Below are 12,022 nucleotides of genomic sequence, written 5' to 3'. Positions count from 1 at the left end.
TTCAACTATAAAGGGTTGTGTGGAGGAACCAGAATTAGCTACTGAGTACCTAGAGGCTGTGAGTGCGAGGTTTAAGGAGAGTGAGAAGGCTGAGATAGCTAGGTTGAATAAAGAGTTTCACAACATAAAGTATTCAGGCTTTGGAGGTGTCAGGGAGCATATATGAAGTTGATCAATATCAACAACAGGCTTAGAGAGATGCTGAAGGGAATAAAGGATGAATTGGTAGTGCATCACGCACTGGATTCTCTCCCAACCAGTTTCAGCCATCTTAGAACAAGCTACAATGCTCAGAAAGAAAATTGGAGCCTGGATGAGCTCATGTCTATTTGTGCTGATGTGGAACAGAGGATTAAGGCTGAGAAGGGTGAGACTATGGTGAATTTTGTCGAGAAAGCTAAAAAGAAAAGGAAGCCACAGAACAAACTCAAACCTGTCGAAACCATCACCAAGGCATCAACCTCTACAAACAACTAGCCGTTTAAATTTAAATGTTACTTTTGTAAAAAAGTAGGACATATGAAAAAGGACTGCAGCGGCTATAAAAACTGGTTGGTGAAGAAGGGTAAGATGATTTCTAATATAGTATTTTCCTTAGAAATAAATCTTATAAATGTTAACCCTAGTTCTTGGTGGTTAGACTCAGGCTCACCTATTCACATTACAAATTCCTTGCAGGGATTCATAAGGAGGAGAGTCCCAAGAAGTGATGATGTGAACCTGTGCGTGGGGAATGACATGCGAGTGGCAGTCAAAGCTATTGGAACCCTAAAGCTCAACTTAGGATCTCGAAATTTCTTAGTACTAGATAATGTTTTTTATGTACCATGAGAAGGAATTTAGTTTCGGTTTCTCTTTTGGTTAAAGCTGGTTGTAGACTTTTGATTGATGATAATGGAATTATTATTTCAAGAAATTCTGAGCAAATTGGTTCTGGTGTGATATTGAATGATTATTTACAGCTTAATTGTTCTATGTCTCAACAAGAAATTTCACTTGTTGAAAAGGAAAACACTAAAAGTACTAACACCATTATAGGTGTTAAAAGAACCAATTCAAATGAAAAGTCTACATACTTATGGCATAGGAGACTCAGCCATATTTCAAAAGAAAGAATGAAACTTCTAGTGAAAAACAATATCCTGAATAACTTAGACTTTTCTGATCTTAATGATTGTATTGAATGCTTTAAGGGAAACCTGATAAAACTAAGGAAAAAGACTGTGGTTAGAAGCCAAAATTTACTTGAACTCATACACATTGACATCTGTGGTCCTTTTCAACACCAAACTATCTGTGGGAATGTGTATTTCATCACATTCATTTATGACTTTTCTAGATACAGCTATGTTTATCTACTCTCAGAAAAATCTCAAGCACTTAAAGTTTTTCAAATATTTAAGGCTGAGGTAGAAAACCAACTGGAAAGGAAAATCAAAACAATAAGATCAGATAGAGGTGGGGAATATTTTGGTAGATACACAGAAGTAAGTCACAAAAGGGTCCCTTTGCCTTGTTTTTGCTGGAGCATGGGATTAAGGCTCAGTATTCAACACCACATAACCCTCGGCAAAATGGTGTTGCTGAGAGAAAGAATAGAACCCTTTTGAATACGATTAGGTGTATGATGTGTACAACTGGCTTACCAAAATCTTTATGGGGTGAGGTTTTAAAAACTGCAAATTATATTTGCAACAGAACACCGAGTAAAGCCATTGAGAAAACCTCATTTGAATTATGGTGTGGTAGAAAACCACGTCTTCACCATTGTCATGTGTGGGCATGTCATGCAGAAGCTCGGATTTATAATTCAGACTTGTGCAAACTTGATTCAAGAACAGTAAGCTGCTATTTTATAGGTTATTCGGAAAAATCTAAAGGCTACAAACTATATGCAGCTAAACATTCACCTAGAATTTTTGAAACTATCAAGTAAAGTTTCTAAATGAAAGGGTACACAATACAAATTTTGAGGATTTATCTTCTGATTTTGAGGAAATTGTGACAGATAAAAATTTAGCTGCAGTTTTGCCTTTAGTAGATGAAGAAATAGCAGATGAAGACACTTTAGAATATCAAAATCCACAAGATTAGGAAACTGACCAGGAAATGCATATTGATGATGATGATCAAGTTGAAGATGCAGTTATGCATGATCATCAAATACCTGTAGAACCACCCATTCAGGAACCTCAAATTAATCAAATCCCTGAGCCTCAACCAAACCCTGCACCTAGGAGATCACAGAGAGCAAGAAAACCAAAATAAGGTAGGGGGGGGGGGGGGGGGGGGGGGGGAAAGATAGTGACTATGTCGTTTATCTTCAAGAAGCAGACATTGAGGAAAATTGTGCAGAAGATAACGATCCTAAGACTTTTAATGAAGCCATTGAAGACTCTAAGTCACCAGAATGGCATCAGGCCATGGAAGAAGAGATGGAGTCCATGTATAAAAATGCAGTCTGGGAATTAGTTGAACCAAATCCTACACAGAAGCCTATTGGTTGCAAATGGGTTTTCAAAACCAAGAAAGATGCAACTGGGAGAATAGAAAGGCATAAGGCAAGACTGGTTGCTAAGGGTTTTACACAGAAAGAGGGTGTTGATTACACTGAGCATTTTCTCTAGTCTCAGGTAAAGACTCTTTTAGAATTATTATGGCCTTAGTAGCACATTTTGACATGGGGTTGCACCAGATGGATGTGAAGACCGCTTTCCTAAATGGAGAGCTCGATGAAGTGATCTACATGAAGCAGCCATAGGGTTATATTGAAGCAGGGAGTGAGCGCTTGGTCTGTAAGCTAAACAAATCAATTTACGGGCTAAAACAGGCTTCTAGGCAGTGGTACAGGAAATTCGACTCTGTGATTACTTCTTTTGGATTTACAGAAAATATTGTGGATGAGTGTGTTTACCTTAAGACAGTTGGGAACCAATATATTTTTCTAGTACTATATTTTTCTAGCAATTTTGACATGAAAGATTTAGGAGATGCATCCTATGTACTAGGAATTGAAATTAAAAGGGATAGAGCACAAAAGGTGTTGGGATATTATGCCAACAAAATTACATTGCCAAAGTTTTGAAAAGATTTGGTATGGAAAATTGCTCTTGAGGAAAAACTCCCATGTCTAAGGGTGATAAACTCACAAAGAACAGAAATCCAATAAGTGATAGTGAAAAGAAGAAGTTGGAAAAACCTTATGCAGAACTCATTGGAAGTCTCATGTATGCTCAGGTTTGTACTAGACCGGATTTGTCTTTTGCAATTGGGATGTTGTCAAGGTTTCAATCAAATCCGACTCATGAGCACTGGGTAGCTAGAAAGAAAGTATTGAGGTATTTGCAAAGAACCAAAGGTCACATGCTTGTTTACAAGCAAGTGAAAAATCTGGAACTCATTGGATTTTCATATTCTGATTTTACAGGAAATTATCCAAACTCAAGTAAGTCAATTAGTGGATATGTGTTTCTATTAGCTAGTGGGGCTGTTGCCTGGAAAACCATGAAACAAAAGTTGATTTCCACGTCCACTATGCAAGCAGAATTTATTGCGGTGTATGAAACTATGTGTGAAGGATTTTGGGTCAGGAACTTTCTAATTGAAACCAAAGTATTGAGTCATATAGTAGATGATCCATTGGTAATCTACTGTGACAATGAGGCTGCTGTCTACTTCAGTAAGAACAGCAAAAGATCAAATAACTCAAAACACATAGATTTGAAATACCTGAGTGTTAGACAAAGGGTGAAGTATGATGAAGTTATTGTTTTGAATATTGATACTCATTCTTAGCTTGCGGATCCCTTTACTAAACCTCTATCAGTAGCTGCATTCAAGCAACACACAGAAAGCATTGGAGTATTACCAAGTTTAAGTAGTTAGGTTCAGTGGGAGCTAAGAGCAAAGTCAAGTCAAAATTTTGTTTTCAGTTTTGAGTTCTTGTATTTTCTACAGTTGTGATCTAAGTTCTTGTGTCACAACTTATTTGTAATGACAGTTTATGGTTATTAATAAAATTTTGAGGTATTTTCAGAATGTTTTGGTATTACTGCAGCTATGTGTTTTGTTCTAAAAAATTATCATTATGGTTACTTGTTATACTTGCTATCAGGTGGCTTAAATCATGTTTACCATGATGATACGATTCAAGCAGATTATGAGCCATCAGTGTAAAGTGAAATTGCTTGAGTTTCTGGTTTAGGAAACATAAGGTAGGACTAAATATATGTTTTACTTGTTAATACACATTGACATATATTTGCAATACTGCATAATAGACATATGTGGATCACAGAAGGTTATGTTGTGGTATTGAAGCACTGCATTTTTGTTAAAGTGTATGTTGTTTCTTGCTCTGCATAGGTGACTGTGATCTGACCATGTTGTGAAAGGATTTTGGTTTATATTTGTATCTGGCGCGCACTACAGTAGGTAGAATAGACTTTGATGTTTTAAAGTGCAGATCATCATGTATAATCTGTGTCAGTCCAAGTGGGAGATTGTAAGAACGATATGGACTTGTCACACATTATCATAATGAAATATGATGATTGTAAGAACATTATCAAATCTACTTCTACATGGAAACAAATACAAGATCAAATCTAGATTGATAATGATTATGTATATTAAATCATTATGGTAATAAATCATATTCCTTGTCTAGAAGAAAGACAAACTATCAGTATTGTATTTGGTATCTAATTAGGATACTTGGCGACTAAGATATCCTTTAATGGAAGGAATCTTAGGGCTATGTGTTCCTATATAAATAGATGGTTTTGGTCCCTATTATCACCACCGATTCCAAGTGTAAGTTCTGTCCATTGAGAAGCTTAAGTTGGTGACTAACAGAAGGCCTAGCCTAGTCCTTTGTGTTTCAGGTCAATAGCAATGGAAGGATGCGTTGTTCATGCTGATGGTACGTTTGTGTTAATATTAATTACTTGTTTGTTCTTGTTAAGCATATGTATTAGGTTGAGAGCATATTGAAACTGGTCTTACAATTCGATCAAAACCAAGAGTGAGACGAAACGGGACAGAACTAGAAACACAGAAGTAGAGAGAGGAACACCCCTTTTCAATTTTCGTTTTGGACATCCACTTCTTGTTCTAGCTTATTTCAATTTGTGCATAGGTTCTCTCAATTCTACTTACTTTGTTTTTGGGTTCTTAGTTTTTGTTTATGATTACTTTATTTGATTATATTTGGAAATTTGAATTCTCAGACTTGTAGAGATAGGAAACCAGTTCGAATCAGTTGTGTTAGGTCTCAATTAGAATCGTTGTTGTTGAAGCTCAAGAACCTTGTTCTTGAATGTCCAAAGCAATTTCTGGGTCTTTTTGATTCAACTGTTTATTATGTTTAAAATAATTTTGTGTTCTGGAAATCAGTTCCTTTCTGTTATGAAGCTTTAGAACTTGTGTTGTTACTTCAAAAGTCGAATTAAAGCTTCCGAAATCAAGTTTTAAGGTTGCTGCAAATTTCTATAAATTCTGCATAAATACTGATTTTCTTGCCTACTTTGAGGTAGGATATCTTTCAGCTCAGGCCTTTGTTTTGAAATCCGAAAGTACCTTTGGAAAGCTCATATATCCACCTTTGTATGTGTTGAATTTCACAGGATTTGGTTAATATTTGGTTTGTCAAATTGCTTGCCCAAAACAGTAGCAAACTCAGCAAAACTGAATTTTCTGGGTTTTCAGATTTTTGCTTCAACTTTGAGAGAGCAAAACTTTCTGTCCAGGGCTTTGTTTTCAAAACTTAAGCTATGTACTTAAAGCTTGTAATCCCATCTTTACAATAGGCTTTGGTTCATAAACTTTTGTTGGATTTGAGTGAGTGGAAAGTGAAGCCAAAAACAGCATCTTCAACTGTTTTGACACAAGGCTGACAGATGAAACCTTGTTCTAACTCAGTCCTTTCTTTAACAGTTGATTCCTCTGTTTTGCAGTAGCTCTTTATATAACTTTTGAGTCTTATTTTGTATCTGTTTTACAGTTTAGAATTTCTTATTTATGTATATTACTTGTAACATAGTACTAAATCTAGTTTTTCATTGTTGTAACTTTACCTCTTTGGTAAGGTTCTGGAGACGTTTTTGGTGATCCACAAGTGTGAGAAGTGAAGTTTGAGCTCGACTTTGTGCTGTGCGAATCGAGGTAGGGTTTGATGGGGTGTTTTCATTTATTGTGCTTGTGTACGAATTGTGTGGTTATTGCTTGAGTTATTTGATATTGGATTGTTTGTTATTGAATTGTTTGACATTGAATTATGTGGCACTATTCAAATTAAATGTAGATGAATTGAGATCTTGAATTGATTATGATATGTCTATATTTGAAAGCATGTGTTCTTATCTTGAATCTATATTACATGACATTGGTGGGAAACGAGTGAGGTTGGAGGTGAAATGGAGAATTAGTGTTTGGGAATATATGAGATTTTATTATTGAAAAACCTTTGTGTAGTTGAGTTTCCTCATGGGTTGTCCAAGATCCAGGGTAGCCCACACGTGCACAAGTTTGGGGAAAGTATGCCCCTTCGATGGCGGACATCGATAAAACGATCTTATCGGGTTTCGGGTTTGGAGACCATGAGTATAACAAGACGACTAACAAATGAGTAAATTGTATTTGAGGGTGATGTGAGGTGTTGGATGAGAGTTGAGTTCATATTGCAACCATGCCATGTTTGTTTGTTTGTCATGTTTTATTAATATATTAACTAGCCCTACTGAGCGTTGCTCACCCCTCATCAAACCCTTTGCAGGTGTGGTTCGTGAAGCATAGAAAGTGTTATATTGTAAAATAAGGCTTGAATAAAGAATGGACGTTTTGAAAAGAAACACCATTCTTAGTTTTTTATTATTTGTTTGTAAATGCTTTAAGCATGTGTGCTTTAAGTGTCTTCTTATAAGGCTTGTAATCTAAATAAAGATACAAAGGTTGTTGTTTCTTACGTCATATTACGATATCTATCTCATTTTAATTACGGATATTAAATTGTCTGTAATTAGAGTGCGATTCATGCCTTAACTCGAGTTTAGGCTTTTACTCAAGTTGGGGTGTGACATATTTGCAGGTGTTTTATTTAGGAAGGGTTGTCTATTTTCAAGGGAGGTTATGCCGAGTTTTCGGTAAATTTTCCTTGGAGGTAGACTCTGCAGGATTTACTTCGAGTTTCAGGGTGAAACTAGGTATGGGTCCTGACAGGTCTCCTCGAATCCTAGCACAATAACCATGATTAGGACCAAACTTCAATTTCAAAAAAAGAATACTTAAATATATAACTCAAAACTCTTCCATCTAACCCACTACCCTTACTAGGGTTAAGCTTATCGAATTCATGCCCAACTCCACCCACAGCTTCATTTCATTTATTTCAACATTCTAAAACAATAATAAGGGAAATCCAACAGTCTGATTCTACCCCATTAACTGCCAAATTCACCAATCTTAGAAAAATCCCAAACCTATCCAAAACTCCTCCAAAAATTCCAAACTTCACATCAATAGACTCCCCTTAATATAACACATCTAAAAACCCAGAAAACCACTTCACAGCGGTGGCGTCACTGTCTGCCCGGCGGCCGATTCCGGCAACCTTTAATGCCTACCAAATTTTAGCACCACCTTCCTCTCAACTCGCTCTACAACTTTCCTAACTAGCACAAAGTCCAATTTCGAGCTTAACTAGGTCAATCGAACAAAAACATATCAAGAAACCCTAGAAATTCAACTCAACGATTCTCCTTACCTTGCTCAAGAGGGAATGAAAACCTCCTTACCTAGCTCAAGAGGGAATGAAAACTCTTGGGGGATTGCTGCACGGGGGGAGAGCTTCCAAAAGAGCCAAGCAGCTCCGGCTATGGCGGCCGGAAGAGGGAGTTCCGACGAAGGGAGTAATCGGCTGGTAGGGGAGTTTTCTCCCCGTTCGGCGGCGTTACCGGCCCGGTCACCAGTCCAGGCAAGGAGAGGAGGCGGCGATGGTCCAAACGAGACCGGAGCGGCGACCCGGCCAAATGGTATCAGAGCCACTCTGCCGTGTGGTGCGAATGTGCCGACGAGGGCGTCGGACTCCCAAGGGGGGTGGATTGTAATATCCCACATCGGCCAAACGGAGAGGGGTTATGTGCTGTATATGTACATGCCCACCTCCAATCTAACACGAGGCTTTTTGGTGGCTCAGCGGCTTCGGAGGGGATGGGTACTCCGAGGTTAAGCATGTTGATGCTAGAGCAATCCCAGGATGGGTGACCTCCTGGGAAGCTGCTCCTGAGCTGCCGGAAACAAAACCGTGAGGGCCGGGGGCCCAAAGCGGACAATATCGTGTTACGGCGGAGCGGGTCCCGGGATGTGACAGAAGATCCAGCAGGGAGAGAGAGAGAGAGCTTCGGGAGGGAAGAGAGAGAGGAGAGAGAAGAAAAGTGTTGGGCTTTTCCCAACCGGTTCCTCACCCAATCCAATAAAAACCCAACTCCAAATTAACACCCTAAAAATAATACCCTAATAAAAATTACCTTTTTGCTAGCTAAAATTTACTCTTTTTACCGTCTTCAAATATTTCTCCTATGAACAATTTCTTTGAAATAATCGTCCTTCAAAACATCTCTAGGGACCTTTGAAACTATAAACTCATTGACGAAGACGATAAAACTCTTATTAATACCAAGCTAGTAAATAGGGTAAAAATTTAAGAGTCGGGATGTGACAATCCAAATCTTGTGATCCCAATCCAAACGGGAGCTCCACCAAATTGCAACTACTCGTTCGTAGTAGACACCAAGTCCCAAGCGTCACCTAGGCTCTGATACCACTTGTTATGCGGAAGCGGCAGACGAGCCCCACGAGTACAATAATGCCGATACTCCCCCCACTTTAGCCACCTAGGTGGAGAAACAGGCATGGGGTTTTACACAAAAGGTCTCGGCATTAGTGTGTGTGACACCATTCCTTATAACCTAAGGATGACTCTTTCACGTTTCCGATGTGGGATTCCAAATGGCTCCTATCTAAGCCACCTTTTTTTCAATAATCTCCACCTAGCGTGATTTGAGCCATCTCCAATTGTCTCACGATCCAAATTCCAATGGCTCAACCTCGATCACAACCATTCAAATCTTGTGATCCCAATCCAAACGGGAGCTCCATCAAATTGCAACTCGATCGTATGAGACACCAAGTCTCAAGCGTCATCTGGGCTCTGATACCACTTGTTATGCAGAAGAGGCAGAGGGGCCCCACAAGTCCCACGCACACGGGTCCAATAATGCCGATACTCTCCCCATTTTAGCCACGCGGTGGAGAAACGGGTATAAGGTTTTACATAAAAGGCTTCCACATTAGTGTATGTGGTACCATTCCATATAACCCAAAGATAACTCTATCACGTTTCCGATGTGGGATTCCAAATGGCTCCTATCGAGACCACATTTTTCCAATACCCACGACATGCGGTGGCTATGCAACCTCTCCCATTCTTCAACCATGGATCCAACCAACGAGCCACCATAGATCCACATCGAGGTGATTCATATGCCACAACAGTAGAAAATAAGGATTCAATATGGTTGGTATGCTTCAATGTATTATTCTTCTTCATATAGGAGGTTTATATAGAGATACAATTGTAGTACTAATAGGAAAATATTTCCTACACCTATACATAATATTTAACCAACACATACAAGGAAAGTAAATATATTCAAAATATTCTACACTCCCCCTCAAGTTGGTGCATAGATATCGATCATGCCCAACTTGCCAACTGAGTTGTCAAACACTTTCCCTGACACTCCTTTTGTGATATCATCTGCTAATTGATCTTCCGTGATAACATCTGCTAATTGATCTTCCGTATACACAAAAGGGAAAAGAATGATTTTCCTGTCCAAATTTTCCTTAATGAAATGCCGATCTACCTCCACGTGTTTTGTCCGGTCATGCTGAACAGGATTATGAGCAATTTCAATAGTAGACATGCTATCACAATGCAAGTCCATGGGTTTCTTGAGTTTGAAACCCAATTCTTTCAATACATTACAAATTCATAGCATCTCACAAACTCCATGTGCCATACCTCGAAACTTTGCTTCAGCACTTGATCTTGCAACGACTTTTTGTTTCTTACTACGCCAAGTTACAAGGTTTCCTCCAACAAATGTAAAATACCCAGATGTAGACCGTCTGTCAGTCTTATCACCAGCCCAATCAGCATCTGTGTACCCTACAACTTCTGATTCACCCTTTTTTTCAAATAACAAGCCTTTTCCAGGTGCCATCTTAAGATACTTTAGAATACGATACACTGCATCCATATGCTCTTCGCTGGGACAATGCATAAATTGACTAACCACACTCACAACATAAGCAATATCAGGTCTAGTATGAGAAAGATAAATAAGTCTCCCTACTAGACGTTGGTACCTTCTTTTATCAGTTGGAACTTGATTCAGATAGATGGCAAGGTTGTGATTCATCTCAATTGGTGTCTCAGCAGGCTTGCAGTCAAGCATTCCAGTCTCAGCTAACAAGTCAAGTACATACTTTCGCTGGGATAAAGAAATCCCCGTCTTTGACCTTGCAACTTCAATTCTGAGAAAATACTTCAACTGTCCAAGGTCCTTCATCTCAAACTCCTTTGAAAGGTACTTCTGTAGAGCCTCCATCTCCTTTGGGTCATCTCCTATAACAATCATATCATCAACATATACAATTAGAGCGGTGATCTTCCCCTGACTACGTTTGATGAACAAAGTGTGATCTGAGTTGCTTTGTTGATAACCAAATGTCTTCATTGATTTGGAGAATCTTCCAAACCAAGCTCTAGGAGACTGGTTCAAACCATACAGAGACTTCTTCAACTTACAAACCTTTCCAACATCGCAAGGTCTACATTCGACTCCTGGGGGCATGTCCATATACACCTCTTCTTCCAAGTTTCCATTGAGGAAAACATTCTTCACATTAAACTGTCATAGAAGCCAAACTTTAGTTGCCGCAAGTGAAATCAAGATTCGAACAGTGTTGATCTTTGCTACAGGCGCAAACGTTTCTTCATAATCAATCCCATAACGTTGGGTGTATCCTTTGGCAACTAATCTAGCTTTATACCTATCAATGCTCCCATCGGCTTTAAGTTTAACCGTAAATACCCAACGACATCCAACTGTCTTCTTTCCAATCGGTTTATGAATAACATCCCAGGTCGAGTTCTTTTGCAAGGCTTCTAGTTCTTCATTTATCGCTTGAGTCCACTTAGGATCCGCCATTGCATCCTGTACAATACTAGGAATAGAAACATTAGATAATTGATTAATGACAAGAGCATGTGACCTAGCCAACCTATGGTTAGACATGTAATTAGCTATAGGATATTTAGCTTTGGCTTTGATGTCTGGTTCATATTGTTTCTTTGGAATACCCTTGGTAACCCTCTGTGACTTCCTAGTTACAATATTATCTACCCCAGATAATTGGTTTGAATTTAAAGATACCTAAGAAGGGACATTCGCAGCGGATTTTTCCGTTGATGGTGTAGAAAAGGGAAAGGTATCCGAAGAGCAAGTGGTCAAATCAGTTGAAAATTATGGTTCTTGTCGGTTTGCATCAGCCGATCCATGCGCGACACGTGGCCCTATCTGCGTGCCTGCCTCTTCCAGTCCGAAAATCTCTTCTTCGTCAGTTGTGCCAACCTCTATGTGCACGACATGTGGCACAGCTTCACTCCCCAAAACTGGATCAATGCAGACATGTGACCCAAGCTGAAATTGTGGCTCGGCTTCCTCTCCGTTTGGCTCACGGCTCGGTTCACTCGACTCACATTCTATTGCATCAGAGGAGATCCGCTGTTGTTCGACACGTGGCACGCCATCAGCCACTACGACGCGAGGCCCACTGTTTTTGTCAATGTTGGTCTGCTGTTGTACGACGTAGTTTTCATGATTTTTGTTTCCTCTTACTCCAAATCTCGACTCCAATTCTTCTAATTCTTCGAATGCAAATCGGGAATTCCCTT

This window comes from Fragaria vesca, linkage group LG4 (assembly GCF_000184155.1).
Source record: "Fragaria vesca subsp. vesca linkage group LG4, FraVesHawaii_1.0, whole genome shotgun sequence".
Lineage (NCBI taxonomy): Eukaryota > Viridiplantae > Streptophyta > Magnoliopsida > Rosales > Rosaceae > Fragaria > Fragaria vesca.
Note: the sequence above shows the minus strand (reverse complement) of the source record.